General features: G+C 47.7%; 1 long non-coding RNA gene across 1 annotated transcript in view; it reads left to right on the top strand.

Annotated features, from left to right (window-relative positions):
• The window catches only part of LOC126995680 (uncharacterized), a 97409-nt gene that overhangs the window by 33910 nt on the left and 39486 nt on the right, over positions 1-24013 (top strand). The gene's annotated exons all lie outside the window — the stretch shown is intronic.

The raw sequence follows: 24013 nt of genomic DNA, 5'->3' as shown, positions 1-24013 counted from the left end.
TTGATAAGTCCATTGACAATATAAATGGATTAATAACAGTTTTTCTCTCTCTCTCTCTCTCTCTCTCTCTCTCATTGGTGTCGTTTTATTTGGTCGTTTGGTGTCGCTTTACTCAAGTTTAAGGACTATTTAGACTTGAGACCATAGAATCTGTGTGTCTGGAAATCTATGTAAATCAATCTATCTATCTATCTATCTGCATTCATCTATCTATCCATCTTTCCAGCTATCTATCTTTCTATCTCTGTGTTTATATCCATCTCTCTTTCTATCTATCTCTGCCTGTCTGTCTGTCTGTCTGTCTGTCTGTATCTATATCCATCTCTCTTCCTACCTATCTCTGCCTGTCTGTCTGTCTGTATCTATATCCATCTCTCTTCCTATCTATCTCTGCCTGTCTGTCTGTCTGTCTGTATCTATATCCATCTCTCTTCCTATCTATCTCTGCCTGTCTGTCTGTCTGTCTGTCTGTATCTATATCCATCTCTCTTCCTATCTATCTCTGCCTGTCTGTCTGTATCTATATCCATCTCTCTTTCTATCTATCTCTGCCTGTCTGTCTGTCTGTCTGTATCTATTTATATCTATGGCCTTAACTGTCTCCTTTCCTGCTGGCCACCGGGGAGAAGGCCGCGGCCCCCTCGAGGGTTTGTCCCAGGAAGTTGCGTCGCTCCAAGCTTAATTATCACCTACCTGGATCCTCTCCTTGCCTTTGTGGGCCGCGTGTGAGCCTCGGGCCGCAGCTGGGCACGACGGCCGCTTGTGCAAGACTGGAAAGACTCCGTGACGCGTGATTTGGGGAAGAGGTGTGAACCTTGATCCTTTTAGTGACGTTTTATTGAGTCATTTTGATCTTCTTGTCTTGGTCTTTTCTTCTCTTTGTTCATTTGTCTTTGTCAGGCATGAGTAGGAGAACACAGATCAGTTTGCCTCACTTTGTTTTTTTTTCAAACGTCGTATCTTTTTTTCGCGTCATCAATATTCTCCACACACCTAAATATGTAAGGGATTAGTCTTATGCTCCTGGTGGGGATGGTGCAACGTTGCTAGATTGTCGTACCCAGCCTCATGTTTGCCGATTTCCCATCCAAATACTGCCTCCTCGACCCCAATACCTACCTAATATATAGTTATTGTTAAAATGGTTGATTATTGGTGTTTTTTGGTAATAGCTACGGCTCAGAAACCGGTCAATAAGGGGCTCTGAGTACGATAATCTGGCATCGGTGGGGTGGTGGTGGTGGTTGGGGCGGTGCTGGTAGTGGTGGTGGTGGTGGCCATGATGACGATTGAATTGATTGATAAGTATGATGACCATAAACACTGCTGACTCTGATGGTGATGGATGATGCTGATAATGGTGACGATCATGATAGAGGCTTTAACAGAGGAATACTACAAGCTTATAAATCATCCTCTGTATCGGCTTTCACGCATCCTTCCACTCCGACACCAAGCACTGTGTAAGGTGATGCCGGACAGCTTCTACAAACAATCTCTGCTTTTCTGTTATTCACACATCTGACCATAAAACCAGAGGCCGTGTCAGGCTGTCTTTCCTGTGTTTAGATCGCTGGATTCCGACACCAGAGGACGCGTGTGACATAAAACCTCTTTGGGAAGCCTTATATAGGACGAACTAATGCATGACGGAAGACGAACATAAGGAAGACGGAAGAAAAGAGGACAAGAGGGAGGAAGAGAGAGGGAGAGAGGCGACAGAGAAAGGGAGGACAAGGTGAGGGAAGTGGAGGTTATGGGACAAGGAGCAATGCAGAACTTAAAACGAACATATAAGAAAGACGGAAGAACAGAGAACAAGAGGGAAGAAGAGAGAGAGGGAGCGAGGCGACAGAGAAAGGGAGAGGGAGGACAAGGTGACAACGTGAGGGAAGTGGAGGTTATGGGGGGTGGGGGGGAAAGGGAAGTGGCGACAATGTGTGAAGGAGGGAAAGTGAGTGAGTTGAGGGAGCAAAAAGGTCTCGGGTCATATCATAAGCCATTTCGTCGCCCAAGAACACATATTTGACAAGCCTTTCGTAGGAGTTTTGGGCATTTCCAGGAGTAGTTTTATGGCCCTAGTGGTAGTTTGACCCTTCTTCTGTACCGTGAACCTAAAGAAACGCTCATTATAACCCGATTGATCCCCTCTTTGACCTTTAGAAATAGATGATGTGAGAAGGGAAAGTATCAATACCGACCCTCATGTGCAGCGTGGAGGAGAAAGGAGAGAGCAACGTTACCAAATTGGCTTACTCAGCAGGTTAATTGTTTCTGCCGATTTATGACCCAAAAACAGTCGCGCCCATACCATTAACGATGTTCACATGTAGTCATTGTTAAACCCGGCAATTATACATGTCTTTGTGCGGTGGTTATGAGTCAGGAAACGGAAAATATGACGTCTTGTATCTGGTAACGCTGGTGAGGGGTGAATGTTTGGTGGTGGTGACGTGACGGTAGGAGACGTTTTGCCGAGAAGGGAAGAGGAGGACAAGCAATGAGGACAAGGACGAGAGCGAGAGCGAGGACGGTGGAAAACAGAAAAAGGGAACAAGAATAAGACTAGAAAAGGGTAAATAATGTGGTGAAGAGGAAGGAAAAAAAGAGTCAGCGAAAACGAAAGGAAAAACATAAAATCAGATGAAATAATAGAAGAAAATAGAGGAGAAAGAGAACATAAAAAGCCCCTCAATGGATGATTATTGGACACAAGGGAAAACTCAATTGGGAAAAGTGGGTCACAACAAACAAAGGGGAGGAAAAATAATTGAAAACATGAATACGCGGAAAAGAAATGAGCGAGCCAACAACTTTGAGGGAAGTCGATTGTTTCCGCGTTGAAAGTGAACTTGACAAATGGAGGTGACGAGGCAACGTGAAGGCATGCGAAAGGAAGGAGTGATTGGGAGTGTATGTGGGGGGGGAGGGGGGGGGTATTTTTTTTTTTGGGGGGGGGGGTAAGTGCGTGCGTGGGTGTGGGCGTGTGTACGGGTCGAGCTTCCTTCCTTCCTTCCTTCCTTCCTGTGGCGGCCCTCGTCCTGACCTCGCCGCCCAAGTGACCTTCTTTAAGACCCGTGAACATAACAGAGCAGACTGGCGACGACGGGCGGCTTCCTGCATTTCCCTGTTCCACCCCGTGACTGAAGGACGGGTGCAGACAGACAGACAGACAGAGACAGACAGACAGGCACCGAGGCAGGCAGTCAAGGGGGTTAAGGAAGAAGGCAGGCAGGGGGAACAGGAAGGAGGACAAGCAGGGAGGGAGGTAAGAAGGGAAGCAGGTATTCACACACACACAAACACACACACACGTACGCAGGCAACACTAGGCAAACAAACACTCGCGAAAACAACCCCCTATACACCTCCCCACTGCCCCCCCCCCCACTCTCTCTCTCTCTCTCTCTCTCTCTCTCTCTCTCTCTCTCTCTCTCTCTCTCTCTCTCTCTCTCTCTCTCTCTCTCTCTCTCTCTCTCTCTCAAAAAAAAAAAAAAAACCAAGGTGTGATGGATTGAGACATACATATTCACGGTCAACCTTGCTTAGCGTGACGTCAAGAAACTACATTACAGGCACGTTCTTACCTTACCTTCATATAACACCACCACCACCACCACCACCCTCGTAAACTAAGAGCGGTGTGATGTCCAAGAACCTGCAACCACTCAACGTCACCGCGTCCTGCACCCAAGGGCCGATGTAGGATGATAGGATGCGTATTGGCTGGTGTGTTAAGGACGCTGCTCACGAGGGGAAGCTCAGTACCGTAGGAGAGGCGAGGCGGGGTGAGGCGGGGGACACTAGTGGGAGAGGGAGGGGAGGGCACATTTAAACACACATACACTCCCATACGATATCTGAAGGTGTGTGTATGTGTGTGGGTGGGGTACACTTGGACACACGAACACACCCATACTGTATCTAAAAGTGTGTGTGTGAGGGGGGAAAGGGAACATTTGGACACACGAACACACCCATACTATATCTAAAAGTGTGTGTCTGAGGTGGGAAAGGAGACATTTGGACACACGAACACACCCATACTATATCTAAAACTGTGTGTCTGAGGTGGGAAAGGAGACATTTGGACACACGAACACACCCATACTATATCTAAAAGTGTGTGTGTGAGGGGGGAAAGGGAACATTTGGACACACGAACACACCCATACTATATCTAAAAGTGTGTGTCTGAGGTGGGAAAGGAGACATTTGGACACACGAACACACCCATACGATATTTAAAGGTGTATGTGTGGGGAGGGAGATAACACACTTAAAACACACAAACACACCCATACATTATCTAAAGGTGTGGGAGGGAGATCGGACACACTTAAGACACGTGAGCACACCTATACGACATCTGAAAGGGGGCGAGGAGGGGCAGGGTGAGGTGGTATTTATAGTACACATATCACCGGGTCTTTCTTTCTCGACACTCGGGCGTGAAAAGGTTTGGTAAATGTGCGTTGTGTCACATTGGTGTCATGGCCGTCACTGTTTTCCCTAGTGTTTTTTTTCTTTTCTTCTCCGAACATTGATTTCAGTTTAGACACGGTGCCTCTGCAGTTAATAAAAAGAATGTGTTGTAAGGATGAACACACACACACACACACACACACACAGACACACAGAGAGAGAGAGAGAGAGAGAGAGAGAGAGAGAGAGAGAGAGAGAGAGAGAGAGAGAGAGAGAGAGAGAGAGAGAGAGAGGCATACAAGGTCATACAAACGAACAACCAGAGATATATTACAGAAACCAATGCAGCCAAACAAACAAACACACACACAGACAAGCACTCAACAATACTCCACCACAAATCACACACACACACACACACACACACACACACACACACACACACACAGAACCCATCATGACATATTAGTTTCATTCTTCCACACACTCACAATAAAAAAAAAAAACTCCCACAGCGCTCGGCTCCGTTATAATCGCGTGATTGTGGCAAGAACGAACCGAGACTCTAATTCATCTCACGCCGGCGGCCTCTCCTTAATTGCCTCCTTAATTCCGTTCGGGGCTGCGTGCGTGAGTCAGCGGCGCGGCGGACAACGGGACAGCCTTGGCCTCACGCGATAACGGCCCTCGGGAAACAATGGTTAAGTTTTCCTCTCACGTGGTGGCGAGGTGACGCTAAGGTGAACGGGTGAACAGTTTCCTCATCCCGTAATGCTTTTGTCCTCCCGCTGCGGTGCTGCGTTGAGTCGTGAAGGTCCTTCCCTCAATGCCATCTCTGCCTGCCTGTTGTTCCTGCTTGGTGGGCATGGGATGAAGGATGAAGGAGGAGCGGGAAAAGTGTGGGGAGGGGAGTTTTTTTGTTTTTTCGTGTATTTACCTAGTTGTAGTTTTACAGGGCCTGGGCTTTACGCTCATGTGGTCCCGTCTCCGTATCTACATTTATCCAACTTTTCTTTAAAGCTTTGCACACTCCTCGCCGATACTACATACTCACTTAGTCTGTTCCAAACCTCTATATTTCTTTGCGGGAAGCTATATTTCTTTGTCTCTCAAGCATCTTCCCTATGTGTGTGTGTGTGTGTGTGTGTGTTAGGTGAACCATCATTAACATTTCACATCCACCGTTCATGTCACCGCTGCCGTAACTGCCATTGGTTTAATTTTCGTTTTATTCTTACTCCCCACGCTGAGCAGGGCGGGATGGATCCATGCTGAAAAGACATGAAACTGTATTCAGAGAGAAACAAGGAGCAACATCCACTCGGGAATTACTCAGGCTGTGAAATGGTGACTCGGGGCGTGAATGGCTTCCAGGTAGTCTGGTACAACACACACTAGGGAGTAATGAGCGTAGCAGCACAGAAGCATGCACACATATTCTTGCCCTCTGTATATTTTTTCCTATGAGAACTAGTGTGGTGCAATGTATAAATATTCTTGGCCGTGACCTCATTACAGTAGCATTCTAGGAAATAATTATTCATATGTTATTTTTTTTCACGTGATGCTCAACAAATCTTTCATCAGTCGTAATGAATTCAAAAAGGCTTCCTCTTGTTTACTGTGCTGGAAAAGTCTCCCCACTGAGAAAGGGAGTGTGTGTGTGTCCTCTTGTTTACTGTGCTGGAAAAGTCTCCCCACTGAGAAAGGGAGTCAAGGTCGCCGCCGGCAAACACGTTATTATGTCGCCCTCCCGCCTTGAAATGGAGGGGCAAAAAACACGGGTTGTCAATACGGGGCCTTAGACTGTCTAGCTCCACACAGCACAAGACAGCTTGGAGGGGAGGACAATGTGTTCAACATGACGAAACCGAGAACAAAGTGTCCAACATGGTGCTCTGCCCACACCTCCAGGCAACGCTGAACTGGGTCAGGCGACAGACTCCCTGGATGAAAGGGTTCTTGGCGGTTGGCTCGCAGCCTCGCGTCACTGCGGGGACGCGACGTTGCCTCAACAACCTCCCGGCGGAATCCACACACCATCTATTGAAATATATTATGATGTTTGTGTAGCCATATGATTCGTGTCTGAGCTTATCTAGTAAAGGGCATAGCCTTCAAGATCAGGAAAGTACCCAGGTCTGAGGCGGTTGTATAAAAGTGGATAAGAAGCAAAGCACCACACTCATCTGTTGTAATACGTTATAATGTTTGTGTGGTCATAAAACTCGTGTCGGTTATCTTGTAAGGAGTGTAGCCTTCAAAATCAGGAAAGCACCCAAGTCGGAGGCAGTTGTGTAAAAGTGGAGGCCATCACTCGCCGCTGGGCCTCCGAGGCAGCGTTGCGCAAGGGCGGTTTCCTCGTCGGCGCGGCGTTGGGGGTCTATCACTGACCGCCTGTTTCCGCCGCGGCCCAGGAGTGTTCCCTCCCGGCCTTGCGAAACTGGTTATGAGGACCCATCCATAGCCGGCTTTTTCTTTCAGTTTATGGAATTACAGACCCATGACAACATAAGTGTGTGTGTGTGTGTGTGTGTGTGGCGGGGGTTAACTAGGTATTATTTATTACTATGGTTGGGTCCTGTGAGTGAAGGCGATTTGTGGAAACTACTCAAACTTGACCTCGCCGCGGGGATCTTCATGGCGCCGGTCAGGCCCCAAAATAGTCACCGAGCCGCCTCCGCCACTTTTATCCAGACCATGACTTTGAAAATAAATACCAAGAATAAGCGAAAACCGGCCGACTACATTTTTTATTGCTGGATTTTTTAGGGATCCGGTTTAGGGGCTCAGGAGGAGTGGCAGCCTGAAAGGTTTCGACAGGCCGGTAATTATGTTTGTATTTCTTCATAAGTTTTACAGATTCTTGTAATTGCTTTCTTTATTAGAAGTTCGCCTTGAAACAGTTGTCTATATCTTAACGATTTACCGGCGAATCAACATCCAATCACGAAGAGTCAAACATTATAATTACTTTGATTGGACACACGTGGTATCTCTCTCCTCAAGGTAAGGTGTTTTGAGCGGTGTTTGTGTGTTTTCCGTCGGGTGAGGTTCGGTGGGAAGGGGAGGGGGGGAGGGGGGGGGGTTAGGGGCGACGGTGGTGGACAGGATGCTTTTTTTTTTTTTTCTTTTTTTTTTTTACATCAGAGGACACGGCTCAAGGTCAGTAAAAAGAGTACACACACAAAAAAGCCCGCTACTCGCCGCTCCTATAAAAGATAAAAGTAAAGAGTAGCGCCGAAAGAGAGGTCAATGGAAGGATGCAAAACGTATCGCCTGATTTCTTAAGCGTCGTATTTGCCTTTATTAACACCACTGTGGCTGATTTGTCTTTTTTTTTTTTTTACCGTTTTTTCAAGGCGTGGTTAGTTTATTTCATTGATTTTCTTATGCTACTTCTTACAGCTGAATCAACATCTAATTTCGAATAGTCAAACATTATAATTACTTTGATTAACTACACGTGGTATCTCTCTCCTTAAGGTCGACGTTTTGAATATCCAATACTTCTAACTAGTTTCGTTTTAAATCTGGAATTAAAAAGCCAAATTAGCGGCATAACTTTACATTTTTTTTTTACAGCAAGGAGACAGTTCAAGGGCGTAAAAAAAAAAAAAAATCCCGCTACCTACTGCTCCAGAATAGAGGTCAAAGGAGTGTCCAAAAAGAGAGGTCAATTTCTGTTGCGACGTGTAAAAGAAATCTGGCGTTTGAAAGAACCAGGACGCGGAACACAGCGGAGAGAAAATGAGTACTGAAGAAGGTAGTGAGCACCATTGCCAGATTGTCGTACTCAGAGCATAGTATTTACCGGTTTCTGACGCCTAACTATTGCCAAGAAACATCAGGAATTAACTATTTTAACGATAATTATAAGTGAATCTCCTTATTGGGGTCCACGAGACAGTTTTTGGATCGTAAGTCGGTAAATATAAAAAGCTGAGTAAGATATTTTGGCAACGTTGGTAGTTAGGGACATTGGAGGGCCAGGGAACGGAAGGTTGTTGGATAGGGACGAGAGAGTTAACCAGTCATCCTCATTCTTGTATCCTTCCACCTGAGCAAGCAACCTCAATTCCTTCCCCAGCATTTCCTCCTTCCAAGGACTTAAACGCCTTCAAGAGGGGACCATCAACGCCCTTCGTCTTTTTTCCTCCTTTTTTCTTATTTTTGTATGGAGTAGCGTTGTGTGAGATTTTTTTATATACTTTGTTTTGCCCTTGGACTGTCCCCGGTAACACACACACACACACACACACACACACACACACGGAGGCTGGGGTCTCCGGGGTGTTTCCTGTCGCAGGCGAACATAGCCGCAGGGGGAAAGGTAAAGGGGAGTCAACCACAAGTCCCAGCCTCTCCTGCCCCTTCCCAGCCCCTCCCCAGTGTGATATAAAGCAGGAGAGGATGAGGGAAGAGGCAGCAGCAGCAGTCTGGCTCTTTCAGGTTGATTACGACTCCTGGACATGTGAAAGGGATGGTGAAGGTGGCAGTGACGCTGGTGGTGGTGATGAGCGATAATAGTGGTGATGGTACCGGCAGGTGTGGGTGGGTGGAGTGAACGGAGTGGAAGCAGCGAGTATCAATGGAAAGCTAATCAGGAGTCATAAAGATGTGCAGATTGACAGATGACGTCATTGTGTTAAGTGTTGGCAGGAGGAGGAGGACGAAGACGGGGACGAGGAGGGCCAAGAGCATCAGAGGACTGTTTACGGATGCGCCTCAGTACTATGGACGTGCGTGTTCCGTGTCATCTTCGTCCTCGGAGGCGAAGGACGGACGGGCACGGAGGGTGCAGTGGAGACGTACGGAAGTTCCCAACATGAAGAAGGACGAGATGAGATTGATGATGATGGGGAGGAGGAGAGAGGAGGAGGAAGAAAGAGCAAAGTAAAAGAAAATAAGGAATGAATTTATATTAAAAAAGAGGAAAAAGAGAAAAAAAATATATAATAAAATAGAATAAGAAAATGAAAGAAATATGATAATAGGTAACGAGAAAAAAAGGAAGAATCGTAACGAAAGAAAAAAAGGGATAAAAATCAATTATCACAAAGAATGAACAGTGGGCAGCGAGAAAAGGGAGGGGAAAAAACATGGTGCAGTACTGGGCAAGAAGAAGCGATCCTTGTGTGTGTGTGTGTGTGTGTGTGTGTGTGTGTGTGTACGCGCGCGAGCGATCCCCCGCAGTCCATATGGTAATGCAGCTGTTTGTTTGTCTGTCTGTCTGTCCCTCTGTCTGTCTGTTTGTTTGTGTGTCTGTCCGTCCGCATTTTATTCTGTCTTATCTGCAAAGCTTACCTCACCCCCACACACACCACGCACATGCATAGACACATACCACGCACACACACAAACAAACAAACACAAAACACATTGCAAACACGGCGACAGGTACAGGTGAGCCTGCTTGCCTAATTTACCTGCGGGGGTGACCTTGACTGACCTGCTAGGATGCATGCGGGGGAGGAGGAGGAGGAGGAGAGGAAGGAGGGGAAGGAGTAGGAGGGAAGGAGTCTGACTGCCCTGTCTGGTAACGAGATAAAAGAGAAAAAAAGAAACTCAGGATGATAAAGTCAAGTTAGAAGCCACAAAGAAGAGATGAACCTCTGAAGCAGCAGGTGGAGGAGGAGGAGGAAAAGGAGAAGGAGGAGGATAAGGACAAGAGAAGATGGCAGGATGAGGCAGGCGTGAGGCAAAGATGAAAACAAGTGGAGGACGTGGGGGAAGGAAGGTGAAGGGAAGGGCAAATGTGGGCAGTATGTGTAGTTCGAGGCAGAGGAGGAGAGGAGGAGAGGAGGAGAACAGGCCAGCAGAGAGAGAGAGAGAGAGAGAGAGAGAGAGAGAGCGGGTGGGAGGATAGGGGAGGGCTGGACCGAGCTAAACCCCAAAAATACGTAAATGAGACTTGTTCCCGTCCTGCTTGCTACCTGTCCCGCCGATGCGCAGCTCCGCTTGTGTGACGGAGAACGAACCACACACACACACACACACACACGTCTTTCATGACCCCACTTAGTCACTTTTATGGGATATGCGACACTTGCGAGAACATGTAGATTAGAACGTGCATAGAAGAGAGAGAGAGAGAGAGAGAGAGAGAGAGAGAGAGAGAGAGAGAGAGAGAGAGAGAGAGAGAGAGAGAGGGGGCATATACAAATTACCTGGATGATATCGCCGTGCACAGGTGACACACGACTATTGAAATTACATGACCTTGAACACACACACACACACACACACACACACACACACACACACACACACGGCCACGCAGCTAGCTCTTTTTCACCTCACAACCACCACCAACACCACCACCGACCGATACGCAAAATCTCATCAGCCTCTCCCTCGCACCTCACCGCCCTGCCTCTTTCGACCCTTACTGCCGGTCGCCCGTACGTCCCTTGTCGGCGCGGCGGGACAGGTGAGCCATAGATCCTTGTGCCCCCTTGGTAATGAAGATTCTGGAGCAGCGAAGGTCGAGGGGCAAGGTCACACTGGTTGGTCATATCTTGTAAACGTGGCAGCCAACACAGTATTTATCTCAGGGCGAGCGCCGTGTCCCTGTCGTCTGTCCTTCCTTGCTTGCGATGCTCGGTGGAATGAATTTTGTGTGACTGACTGACGTGTTTCAATGGGTGTTTTGTGTGCGTTTGTGTGGGGTTTTGTTTGTTTCCTTTCACTTTAATGCTCTTTGGGGTGTTTGTTCGTGTGTGTCCTGCCTTCGTGCTTGTCAGTTTGAATGCCTATCTCTCTGAGTCTTTTTCCTCTCTGACTCTCCTCTGACGTAGTTCTGGGAAAGGGATCGTTATCTTTAAAGGATGATGAAATTGTTATTATTTTGATATTATTACGTTTATTATTATTATTATTATTATTATTATTGCTATTATATCATGAGGCAGGTAATTAATCGTACCCTTGCCGCTACAGGTGTGACTCTTGTCGTCAGGTCATGCAAGAGGGACGTATCTCATTTATTACTTAAGTTTTCCCTTTACCTTGAGGGACGACTCTTAATACCTGACGCGAGACTTTCTTAATGATACGGTGACAAAGATGGTATTAACACACACACACACACATACACACAGTGCTAGTGGTGTTGCAAGGTTTCGTTTTCCTCCTCCTCCTCCTCCTCCTCCTCCTCCTCTTCCTCCTCTTCCTCCTCCTCCCTTAGCAGCACCATGGTCGCCTCTCTTACCACCTTGTCCTGCACTGTCTTAATGACCACTGACCCTTCGCCCCCTTCCCCCCTCCCCCCTGCACCCTCCTCCGCCCCCCTCGCCTCGCCGTGCCCTTGGGAGCGAGTGTTTTGCCTGCAGTTAATTACGGAGCGCAGCGTCAGTTGTCACTTCTCCTGCGGGACACACACACACACACACACACACACACACACACACGTCATCACCAAGGGACCGATTTCTGAGCGCAGCGTTACCAGACTATCGTACTCAGCTCTTTATACTTCCCGATTTCTACCCGATTTTTGACCCTATCCTCTCGCCTACACGAAAAGACGATATTCGGTTATAATTCTCGCTAAAACCCTTGATTATAAATGTTTTTGACTCTCCTAAAGATGATCTGATTACCTTATTTTGGAATCGTATATCGCACATCTGGGATCGCTGTCTGTGTGTGTCTGAGTCCAAGGCTCCTCCTCCCTCCTCCTCCCTGATTGCTTGCTTGCTTGCTCGGCTGCCCCTTGAAGGATAACAGTATAAGTTGTCCTCGACGGGGGGTGGGGGGTGGGGGGGGAGGCGGGGGGGGGGGAAGTGCTCTTGTTTATGATGCTTTCTGATTCGGGGAAATAATTTACTTCGCTGCCTTATTTTCTTTCAGGGTTTTGTCGATTTGTTGTATGTTTTTTTTTTTTCTTTTCTCTGACTCGCTTCGGTGTTTCGTCACGTGTTGTCAGCCAGTTAGTATCCGGAGCGACAGCAACAACAACAACAACAACAACAATAAACAATAGCAACAGCAACAGTAATAAGCCTTGGTTTGTCCTTGTCCATCACGACTATTGCTTCCTGAAGGTGTTCCAGGGAAGGGGAGGAGACGGGGAGGAGACGGGGGGAGAGGTTGCACACACACACACACACACACACACACACACACATACACACACACACACACCATACCCTACCTCATTAGCAAGTGCAGCCAATACCTAATTAATTAAACTTCATTTCCCTCCCCTCCCTTCCCCTTCCTCCCTCCTCCCTTCCCCCCCTCCCTTCCCCTTCCCCCCCCTTCCTCCCCCCCCCCGCATTGCATGAATATTAATCAACGAAGACCCGGTAGTGAGCGACGAGTGAAAACAATCAACACGACGCCTCTGATTCCCAGGTCGGCGAACCTTACCTAGGAAAAACGTGCCTCGCCATACCTGCACGTGGGTCTTGCATCACGCCCCGGGCACTTAGAGAACGCGCGGGAAGGGTGGATAAAGGAAGGGGAAAGGGAATGGGAAGAAGGCTCGGGTCACGTGTTTGCGTCGAGCGGGGGAGGCTGAAGGGAGGAAGGGAGGAACGAGGGAACGGATATCCTTGTTTACAGCTGAAGTCTCGCGCTGCATGGTGATTATTTGCTCTATGGAGGGGAGCTGAACGGTGCCTGCCTGCTGCTTGAGGACACGTGCCCGGCGGACGAGGAGGGTGGGCTGTGGACGAAGGGACAACAGGAGGAGCTAACAAATGACTGACTGACTAATTGTTGGTCATCATAACAAGAAACGAACACATTATTAGGTATTGTGAGGAACTAGTAGACAGACTGATTTAATTACGGAGTTACCGGTTGACTGAAAGACTGATTGACTGATTACTGCCTGACTGACTGACTGATTGGCAAGAGATACATTGCGGCACTGGAAAACTTGAAAAAACTAATAGCATTAAGTCTCTAACTACTGACTGGCGAACGTGCTGACTGACCAACTGACTAATTGACTGACATGAGTGGCGGAATCATTACCTTTGTCTGATTTCTGGCTTGTGTGACGCGAATTACATTACGACACTTTGTACAGAAAAAAACCCACACCCACTTCGAAGTTCTCCGCAATACTGAAGAAGGTCGTTCGTAATAATTTCCTGGTGTCATCGGGGCAAGCTGTATGGTGTGGCACTTCGGACTTCAGGAAAATGACGAAGAAGAGGCGGACGTGGCACCCTGGGAAAGGAGGTCACTCGTGGCACTGATGAAGGGGGGAGACAAGGAGGAGGAGGAGGAGGAGGAGGAAGAGGAGGAAGCCGAGGCGTGCAAGCTGGATCGGCGGCGGAGCACGTGTAAGGATTAAGAGAGGCACGTGAGTCGAGAGAGAGAGAGAGAGAGAGAGCGTCCTGAGCGAGTCGTGTTTTGTTCGCGTATCGATCAGGGCTGTTTTTTTCTTTTTTTTTTTTTCATTGCCGTTTCCTTGGTGTGAATTAGCCTTATACGCATGCCCCGTTTTTCTGTTTGTTTGTTTGTTCGTCGTCTCTTCATCGTCGTCATTTCATGTGTGTGTGTGTGTGTGTGTGTGTGTGTTCCTATTATCGCCTTTAACTTCTTTCTCATGCACGCGCTACCCATTAACAGCCCTCCCCACCTCTCTCTCTCTCTCTCTCTCTCTCTCTCTCTCTCTCTCTCTCTCTCTCCTGATAAGCCGGCCCGAGTTTTCAAGGGCGCTGACATAAAACCACACAGGGGAAGGAAGGGCAAGGGAAAGGGAGATGAAGGGGAGGGTAGAATGTCCCCCTTCCTCCCTTTCTGCTTCTCCTGCATCCTTCCCTCCCTCCTTTCTCTCCCTCCTCTTCTACATTCACTACCTCCTCTTCCTTCTCCTTCATCCTTCCCTCCCTCCCTCCTCTACCTTTCTTACCTCTTGCATTCACCTCCTTTATTCCTTCTTTTGTATCCTTTCCTCCCTTCTCTCCCTCCTCTTCCTCCTCCTGCATCCTTCTCTCCCTCCTCTCCCTTTCTCTCCTGTGCTCATTTCCTCCTCCTCCTACTGCGTCCTTCCCTTCCTTCTCTCCTATCCTCTCCTGCATTCACCATCTCCCTCCACCACCTCCTCCTCCTGTATCCTTCCCTTTTTCCTCTTCCCTCCCCTTCTGCATAAACCCCCACCTCCAACACCTCCTCCTCCTCCAGTCTTCCCTTCCCGCCCTCCCCCCACCCCCCTCAGCACGTGCATTGTTCTGTCCTCAGGTGTATCTCTAAAAAAAAAAAAAAAATTACCTCCTGTTATTAATTTCATTACCTTTTAGGGCCTCTTTGATTTCATAAGATCTTTCCTAGTGTTCTTATGAGTTCTGGGAAGTGTGTTATCGGGGGGGGGGAGGGATTTCCTAGTTCGTATTTGTTCATCGTGTAATAGAAATGTCGGAATGGGAGGGGAGCGTAATGTTACAGGTATCCTTTTTTACAGGTGTGGGTATGTTAATTAAAGGTGTGGGTGGAGTGTTTTTCTTAGTATTTATTCAGTGTACAATTTAGCGGTTAAGATGTCCCACACAGTCTCTCGGGTTTACTTAATATACGTAATTTTGGGCGTAACGTGTAAGGCAGTGTTTATTTGTCACTTAGTTTGTCTTTTTTTTTATTGTATGGCCATAGTTTATTTACTCTTCTTTTTCTTACCTGTTAAATAGTTTGCATGGACTAGCGATTGTTAATTAAAGTTCTTGGTATTTATTTGGAGTGACAGTAAGAGTGAGCGACAAGGACGTTCGATCATAATTGTTTCACCTTTTCTTTCTCACCTGTTAAAGAGTAAGCATGAACTCGCAACAGTCAATTAAAGTCTTCCTCGTTTTCTTTTTTTTTCCGTCCTGAGTGAAAACAAAAGTGTAGCGCTACTGGCGAGACCTTCATTCCGTGCGTGCGTGTGTGTCTACCTGGCGACCTCCCGCTCCCAGGACGCAACAGGTGAGTTAATTAACGATCTGAACTGAAATACCACGCTTCCTCGTTTCCTCGCTTAATGTCGCCGCCTCGGGGTCGCGCTGGGGAGGCAGAGGGAGGCGCTGAAGGTTAAAAAAGTGTCGAGTGATGGAGCACGCAGAAAAAAAGGGTGATTGTTGCGAGGGAAGTGATTAGCGGTGACCAGTCAGTTATTTCAGTTATCCTCCGCCTCGTGTCCCTGAATTCCCTCGCTTCCTCTTCTCTTGCTCTCCAGCTTTTGCAACCTTCTCTCTCTCTCTCTCTCTCTCTCTCTCTCTCTCTCTCTCTCTCTCTCTCTCTCTCTCTCTCTCTCTCTCTCTCTCTCTCTCTCTCTCTCTCTCTCTCTCTCTCTCTCTCTCTCCGCTTCCTGTAACATATTTCTTTTTCCTCTTCCATCACTTCCCTTCTCCAATCCCTCTCCCATTCCCTCTTCTCCCTCTGGTGTTTGGGTGGCTCTGGGTTTGGTGCTTGGCTTGCGACAGAGAAGACCCAAGTTCGATTCCGCCTCACGGTATAGCTTCTGGTTGAGAGAGGAATAGGTCACTTCCTTGTAACCCAGGCAGTGCTATATGGTCCTTGCTGCCTGGTTCGGGGGATTCTCTAATGACTTTTTAATCCTTTCATCTCTCCCTCGTCGATGCGTCCAGTTCCTCTCCCTCGGACCAGCGGATTAACAAAGATATATATTTATTTCTAGTGCCTTTCCCTGCACGTCGTAGTTGTAGTGTTATGACGACGATTCCAAAGGTTAAACTAGTATTGCGCCAGGGGAAACTGCCGGGAGAAGGGAACAAGCTGCGCCCCTGAGGACAAGGACGAGCGAACGGGTGTGATCTTGGCAAAAACAAACCGACGCAAGCACTTCCGCGGCTCCTTGGCACTGCGTCGCCGCGCCGAAGGTTGCTCCCGCTTGATGGGGTGAGGGAGGCCAACCGGTAGGGGCGTGGCGGGCGGCTGCAGGCGGCGGTGACTACTGTTATGATGGCGCTGCGATGTTGCTGATGAGTCTGCTGCTCCACCTAATTCGTTCCTTGTGATTTTTTTTATGTTGTTTTTATTACGGTAAAGAAAAAACAGATGAAGCTGCTCTGTTAAAAAGGGGCGTACGACTATTGTTAATACGATGATGTTAGATGTTGTTAACGAGTCTCCTACTGGACCTATTCGTTTCTTGTTTTTACTTAATGTTGTTGTTTTATTATGGTAGAGAACAACAGGATGAAGCTACACTATTAAAAAGGGCCTTACGACTACTCTTAAATATTGTCACCTTCGTAAACAAACTGCCTAGGTTATTATATTCTACTTTACAGGAAATCAGAAAAGAACTGCCATTATCTTATTTGACTTAAGATTTAGGCGGGAATGAAAAGGTCAATTCTAGAACACTCAAACCCTGAATGACGAAGGCAACTATACAAAAATGGGCGTCACATGAAAATTTGATGTAAACAAAAACCTGGAAATCACTGAAAAATGACTTAGGCGATTATTTTATGAGGGTGACGATATAATGATGCTATACGATGTTGTTGGCGAGTCTGCTGCTGCACTTAATGCCTTCCTTGTGTTTTTGTTTGATGACGATAAAGAGGAGCATGATGAGGTTAAATGAGTGAAATTGGCTGTATCAAGCTGCTCTCATTCAACAGACGGCAGGATGATGCCAAAGAGAGCCATTAAATTTAGTTCCTGAGGCGTTTTGATAGTCCCTTGCACCTAATTACGCCCCTTGTGTGTGTGTGAGGGGGGGAAGGGGGTTTGTGGTATTTTTTTTTTTGCGTGTGTGTGTGTGTGTGTGTGTGTGTGTGTGTTATCACCTCCACCCCCTGCGTATGCACCTTGCGTCACAGCCCCGCCTCACCGCCACCACCGCCATCACCGTCCGTCACCCGGCGCCCCACGTGACGCTCTGCCCCAAGCGGTACTCGGCCCAGCCCCAAGTTGGTGACCTTTACGGGGAGGCGCTGCGCAAAAAGTTCGGCTGCGTAAGTGACTGTTGACCTCGCGTAAGTTTAGAGGCACAGTTGTCCCGTGGAGGAAAAAAATGTTACCCTGAGTGTTTTTTTTTTAATTTTAATTTGATATTATTAGGGGGAGGTGAACAATAGACATCAGTGTTTGTTCTCGAGGATTGAGTTGTGATGCGACAAGAAGTAATAAGGAAGTAGTTACCCAAGTGATTGCTTTCGTAATCCTCCTCAAGACCGGTTGGCATGCGGTTGTGTACTCGTTTGACTGCCTGCTCGACACATGACGTCAGCACGCCAATGATAATTCCGGCGTGATGTAATCACGCCTTGAATGGCGGGTTTGTCCTTACCGCGCGTTGATTTAAAGTTGAAATCGGTGTTGTTTTTATCGGGGAATCAGTCTGACAGGAAGCTGCTTGGCCGCCGCGGGACCGGGCTGTCTAGTAGCAAACCGGATCAAGGGAGGGAGGGACAGCCGGGCCATGACGCCGCGTTGGTCTGGCGCGAAAAACTCATCCCAAGGTCGCGTGTTCCCTGTTGACGGCTCGGACATTACCCGCGTACCCGGACCCGGAGCTCTCGATCACCAGCAAGTAGCCTCGAAGGGCAAAAAAGGTGACTCCCGAGGGCCAACGCTGCGCCCAGGAGAGACCCACAAGACGGAAAGCTATGCCCTTTATGGGAGAGGGAGGCGTGGGCAGAGGAGCGAGGAGGTGGAGTGAGTGGGTGGAGGGAAGAGGAGGCGCGTAGGAGTGGGCAGTGGGGTGGAAGGAGATAGACAAAGGAGTCCATAAATTAGTTAATGTTATGCCAGACACGGAAGCCTACGAAACCGGAGTGTCCTGTTGTCCTGTTTGTCCTCGTGAAGGGGGAGAGGGGGGAAGGGGGGGCAGGGGGCGACGGGACCTTCAGCTGACGTCTCCTTGCACGGGGTGTCGCAAGAAACCCCTTCCCTCCCCCCCCCTCCCCTCCCCTCCCGGCCTTGGAAGGATTAGAAGGTCCTTTTATTACATATGTATCTAATAATGCGTTTCTTTGTTTGGATTCGTATGTATGTATTCATGTGTGTGTGTGTGTGTGTGTGTGTGTGTGTGGGTGGGTGGGTGGGTGTTAGTCCTCTAAGGTGCTGTGGTGGTGACGTCAAGGGGTGTGTACCTCTGAAGGGCGTTAATGGGCGTGTCTGGCGTGCAAGCAGCGTCCTCCTGAGTGCGGTGTGTCGTGCGTCTGGTGTGTCATGCGTCTGGTGTGTCATGCGTCTGGTGTGTCATGCGTCTGGTGTGTCATGCGTCTGGTGTGTCGTGCGTCTGGTGTGTCATGCGTCTGGTGTGTCATGCGTCTGGTGTGTCATGCGTCTGGTGTGTCGTGCGTCTGGTGTGTCGTGCGTCTGGTGTGTCGTGCGTCTGGTGTGTCGTGCGTCTGGTGTGTCGTGCGCCTGGTGTGTCGTGCGCCTGGTGTGTCATGCGTCTGGTGTGTCGTGCGCCTGGTGTGTCATGCGTCTGGTGTGTCATGCGTCTGGTGTGTCATGCGTCTGGTGTGTCGTGCGTCTGGTGTGTCGTGCGTCTGGTGTGTCATGCGGTGCGTTGCTGCCTTGGTCCTTCGCGGCGTCCACCGTTTTGGCGGCATTGGTACCCGGATTTTATTTTTCTTGTCATTTACCTTTTTACGTATTTCATGGAGCTATATTTTGTCAGTTTTCCCTTCAACACCTTCATCGCCACTGGGCAGCTTCTCTCTATCTGCACCTTTATTACCTGTGGTCAGTTTCCCTCTGAACACCTGTCGTAATTTTTTTTGTCGGTTTTCCTCGTTACACCTCCCTTTGATTTTTGTCAGTTTTTCTCTTTCAACACTGTGCATACTTTTTGTCAATTTCCCTCTTAACACCATTTTCACTATTTGTTATTATTTTTTTTAACGTTTTCTTTTTCAACATCCTTATTAACACAATTCTTACTTTTGTTCCAGTTTCCTTATTAACACTTTTCTTACTTTTTTCCAGTTTCCTTCGCACACTTATATAACTTCTGCCGACGCATTACTACTTTTTTTTCTCTTACTGATGATGTAACGTACCCTAATCCGTTATGTGATCGTCAGTGTCAATCAGTATACATTCATTCAATCAGCCGTGAACGTTGTACACTTGTGGAGTGCCCTTGAAACCCAACCACACTTGAGCACAGATTAATTAAAATACCTTACATTCTTATGTACTTAACGCCTTCGCTGTGCAGTGGTTAGCGTCCCTGGCTATGAATCTGCGGGCCTAGGTTCGAATCCCGGCCTGGGCAGTCGGCGTGTTCATCCTTCCTTTCGGGTTGGTCGATAAAAATGGACAGTACCTGAGGAAATCTGAGGAAGGTAAACTATGGTGACCCGGATGTTAAACTGGCCCTGTGTCGGGTTAAGGGCTCCCTCCCACCACAGGCTCAGAGGGTCAAAGGGATGAAGCTGAGCACGGCCGTCACGCTCAGCTATCGCGTTTGCACCCAACTTTACCTCACATTTTTACTTACGTGCTGAGCGTGGAAATGAAGCGAAACTTGCAATACATATACGAATGAAGTTTATTTAAAAAGGGAGCCTGCACAAAATAAACAAAACACTTAGGCAAACAGGCACACACAAGATGATAATATAGGGGTTAGGTTTACATATGGTGAGGAATCTAGACACACACACACACCCACACCCACACACACACACACCATTCATAAACACAACAAGGGCGTCCTGGGTCACTTGTACTCTGGCTTCTAAATTTAGGCGCGGCGGGCATGTTGTTGTTGAAGGCTCCTCTTATCTGTCTTCTCAAGGGTCTGCGTCGGTCGGTCTCGCTGTTTGGACGAGGTCACATTCTTAAACATATCGGCACTCAGGCACGCACACTCGACAAGGCTTTCGTGAGGGTAGTGGGGCTATCCGTGGCTAGTTTTATGACCCTTGTGGTAGTTAGACGAAGCTTCTGTGCCATAAACGTGGAAAAAACACACCCATGAAAACCCGAGCTTCTCAGGATACCGACCTTAATCTTGTCTTTGTCCGTCCACTGCCATAATCCTCTTCCATTTCTCTTCCTTCATCGTCTTCACCTGCTTATACTTGTCCCCCGTCCCCATCTAACGACTCTTACCTGGATGATTAGGTGTATTAGTTAACAGTAATGGAGTGCTTCCGTTTAATCACCTGTCATCTCATATCATCATTACCTGTTTATACCTGTCCGCAGTCACGCGCTAACGACTCTTACCTGGATGATTAAGTGCATTAATTAATAGTAATGGCGCGCTTCCTCTGTCTAGTCATCTCTCTTCTCATAGTGTCCTCACCTGCTTATACCTGTCGAATCTTACCTGGATGATTAAGTGAATTAGTTAAGTAATGGCGTGCTGCCGTCTCGTTGTATACCTTGAGGTTAAGCTGCAAAACGGGATCTTTAATTCATTCTATTTACCTGGCGTCATCTACCTGTATGTCACCGGTTACCTATTATTGTCTCTTCACCTGGGTGTCGTAGCGTTTGTATGAATATTAACCCGGTAGCTGCGGGGATCATGTTTATTAAAGGCCCCTCTAAGCGAGAAAAATGAGAAAAAATCATCACTCACGTAAACCATTTCATAATATATATCAACGCATTTGTGATCAATTTATGAATCATCTGTTTTTTTGGGGGTTATATCTTGGCAAAAATTTGGCCCGTCGCTGCTACACGGTAAAGCCACAAATTTGGCCCGTCGCTGCTACACCGTAAAGCCATAAATTTGGCCCGTCGCTGCTACACGGTAAAGCCACAAATTTAGTCCGTCGCTGCTACACGGTAAAGCCATAAATTTAGCCCGTCGCTGCTACACGGTAAAGCCACAAATTTGGCCCGTCACTGCTACCGGGTTAAATGCGTACCAATGTCTTAGAGCTGCCAAACGAGACCTAACTGGCTTACATAAGAAACTGAGAACACAAAAACATCAGATGTCTGGGAGAGGCCAGTCATTGAGTTCGAATCCTGACCGTGACGAGCAACCAGACCTAGCCATGCAGACCTCCCCCATTCAGGACTGTCTGCTCGGTGGCGGTGACAGACGGAGAGTGACTGTTCTGCTGCCGTGACCGTTTGTGGTGAATAAGTTGAGAGGAGGCGGAGGTAGATTTCAAGGCTACAGACGACTTGACTTATTTTTGTTTTTGTTTATTGCCCAGTGCCCACCCGCCCACACCTTTCCGTAACATACTCATTTGTTTATCTTCCTTCTCCCTACGTCTGTCTACTCGTCTGTTTGTTTGGCTTGTATTTGTTTGTATAACGTCCACTGTGATTTTGTGTTAGTCAGTTATTTTTAGTTTTATTTATTTGTTTTGTGTTACAGTACTGGAGGCAACTCAAGGACAGTAAAAAAATCTCAACATGCAAGGACAAAGTCAGGAGCTATTTTGGGGGTGTTAGTTATACACTGATATTTCTCATTATGTTTGTTTGTCCATGTCACAGCTTCTTTTGTACTTGCCTGCGTACCTATGAATTATTTGCAGGCATTTAATTTCTGGTGTGTGAGTTTAAGTCTGTGTATGTCAGTGTTACCTGCCGGCCTGTCGACATGGCTGCTTTTCGTTTGCCTCTGCGCCTGTCCCTGTTCCTGGGCTCCTTGTGACCTGCCTGGGAGTCTCCTTTTGTGACATCTGCGAACATTAAATTTTTCCTCCGTGTGAGTTCTGCCTTGTTGATGTCAGTCTTGCCAAGGTCCTGTAACTCCTTCCCCTTCTGTCTCTCTCCGGCATATGACCACAGATGTTGCGGCGACTAAACGAAACTTTCCAACTTTCTTGCCAAGGTATTTTTAGTGGTGTTGTCTGCTGTCCTGTTTACACGTCTGCCTGATAATTTGCTTTCTTCTGCCTCTGCCTGTCTGGTCCTAGCTATAATATCCTTTCTGTTGTGTGGCGTCGCTTGCTGGTCATGGTTTTAGTTTTATCTAATGTACCGTTAACACTTATTCATGTCTTTATTTAAGCCTTTTGTCTGCCCTTGTTTGTAAGTTTTTTTTATTTATGTCTTTATTTAAGCCTTTTGTCTGCCCTTGTTTGTAAGTTTTTTTATTGTTCTTGTCCTTGTGGTAGATTAGCTGTCTGTCCGTGTCCTTTCGTCCATTTGTTTCTGTTTGTCCACGTTCTTCTTGCGTTCTTGTGTCTGTCCGTCCGTGTCCTTTCCTCCGTATGTTCCTGTCTGTCCGTGTTCCTGCTTTCTTCTGACTGTCCTTCTGTGTCCTTGGGTTCTTCTGCGTCTGTTCATTCCTGTCCTATCGTCCGTCTGTATCTCTCTGTCCACGTCCTTTCGTCCGTCTGTTTCTGGCTGTCCGTGTCCTTGGGTTTGACAGTCCGTCCATGTCCTCGCGTCCGTCTGTCTGTCGTGTCCTTGCGTCTCGGCGCCAGAGTGATAGCCGCGGCTCCGCCCTCCGAGGTAACCAGAAACCAGACCTGATCGAACCGCCGTGCCATCGTCCCCGGAGCGCAGATTAGTGTTATGCCAATCCAAGGAGGCCAATCCCCGTTCCTCCTTCATTCCCCCTTGCAACCTCCCTCCTCCTCACCCTTTCTCATCCTTATTAATCCACAAAATCCCTTCATGTCCTTCAATCCGTCACTTACTCGTATTTCTCCCGCTCGCTCAAGTTCGTCTATCCCTTCTTTTTCCTCCCTCACAGCTTTCCTCACACTCCACAATTCCCTCTCTCTATTCTTCCTCCACTTACTTGTTCTCGTTTCTCTACCCCTCCACTCTTCCCTCATCTCTTCCACTACTTCTCCCTCCAAATTCCTCCTTATTGACGCCAGTTCCGCATCAATCCACAAGGTCCCTCCCTCTAACTATTCCTCCTGCTCTTGTCTGCTTTCGTTCCTCTATCTATCCACCACTCCTCCACGTCCCTTCCACCCACTTCTCCCTCCAGATTACTCCTAATCCACTCCAGCTTCATAATCTGCAAGTTCTCTCCCTCTCTCTACATTTATTCCCCCTGCTCTTCCGTGTTCTCGTTCCTCTTTTAATCCACTTCCCCCTCACACCTTTCCTTACACTCCTCCTCCTCCCTCATATCCTCCATCAGATCCCCTCTCATTCTTTTCTCCCCCTCCATATCAACTCGCAAAGACCCCTTCCTCTCTCTCCCTCTCTCTTCCTCCCCTGTCACCTTTCCTGCACGCTCCCTTCCTTCCTCCCTCCCTCCTTCCTCCCTCCTCCGTCACCTCGCCTTCCCCCGCCTCTGACCTTGAAACTCTATACTCTAATCTTCTGTTCAGGGGAGGGGGGAGCTGCCTGCGTGTGTGTGTGTGTGTGTGTGTGTGTGTGTGTGTGTAAGCTATGCAGTCACGTGTAACACAGAAGCCGGCAGTGACTTACCGAGTTTGTGTAGGTGAGAGTGTTACACAAATCAAGTCAGTAAAACGAGAAAAAAAATAGTTGAAGTTGAGAAAATATTTAATTGAAGAAAATCATTAGAGAATCGTGTTGCTGTTGTTGTTGTAGTATTAATAACAACGAGATTCTCTGATAGTTTTCTTCACTTAAATATTACATCAACAACAACAACAACAACAACAACAACAACAACACAATAGAAGCGGCGAGTAGCGGGCTTTTTTTTTTTTAACTCTTTTTATTGCCCTTGAGCCGTGTCCTCTGA

This window comes from Eriocheir sinensis, chromosome 8 (genome assembly GCF_024679095.1).
Source record: "Eriocheir sinensis breed Jianghai 21 chromosome 8, ASM2467909v1, whole genome shotgun sequence".
NCBI classification, from domain to species: domain Eukaryota; kingdom Metazoa; phylum Arthropoda; class Malacostraca; order Decapoda; family Varunidae; genus Eriocheir; species Eriocheir sinensis.
Note: the sequence above shows the minus strand (reverse complement) of the source record. Positions and strands in the feature narration are given on the sequence as shown.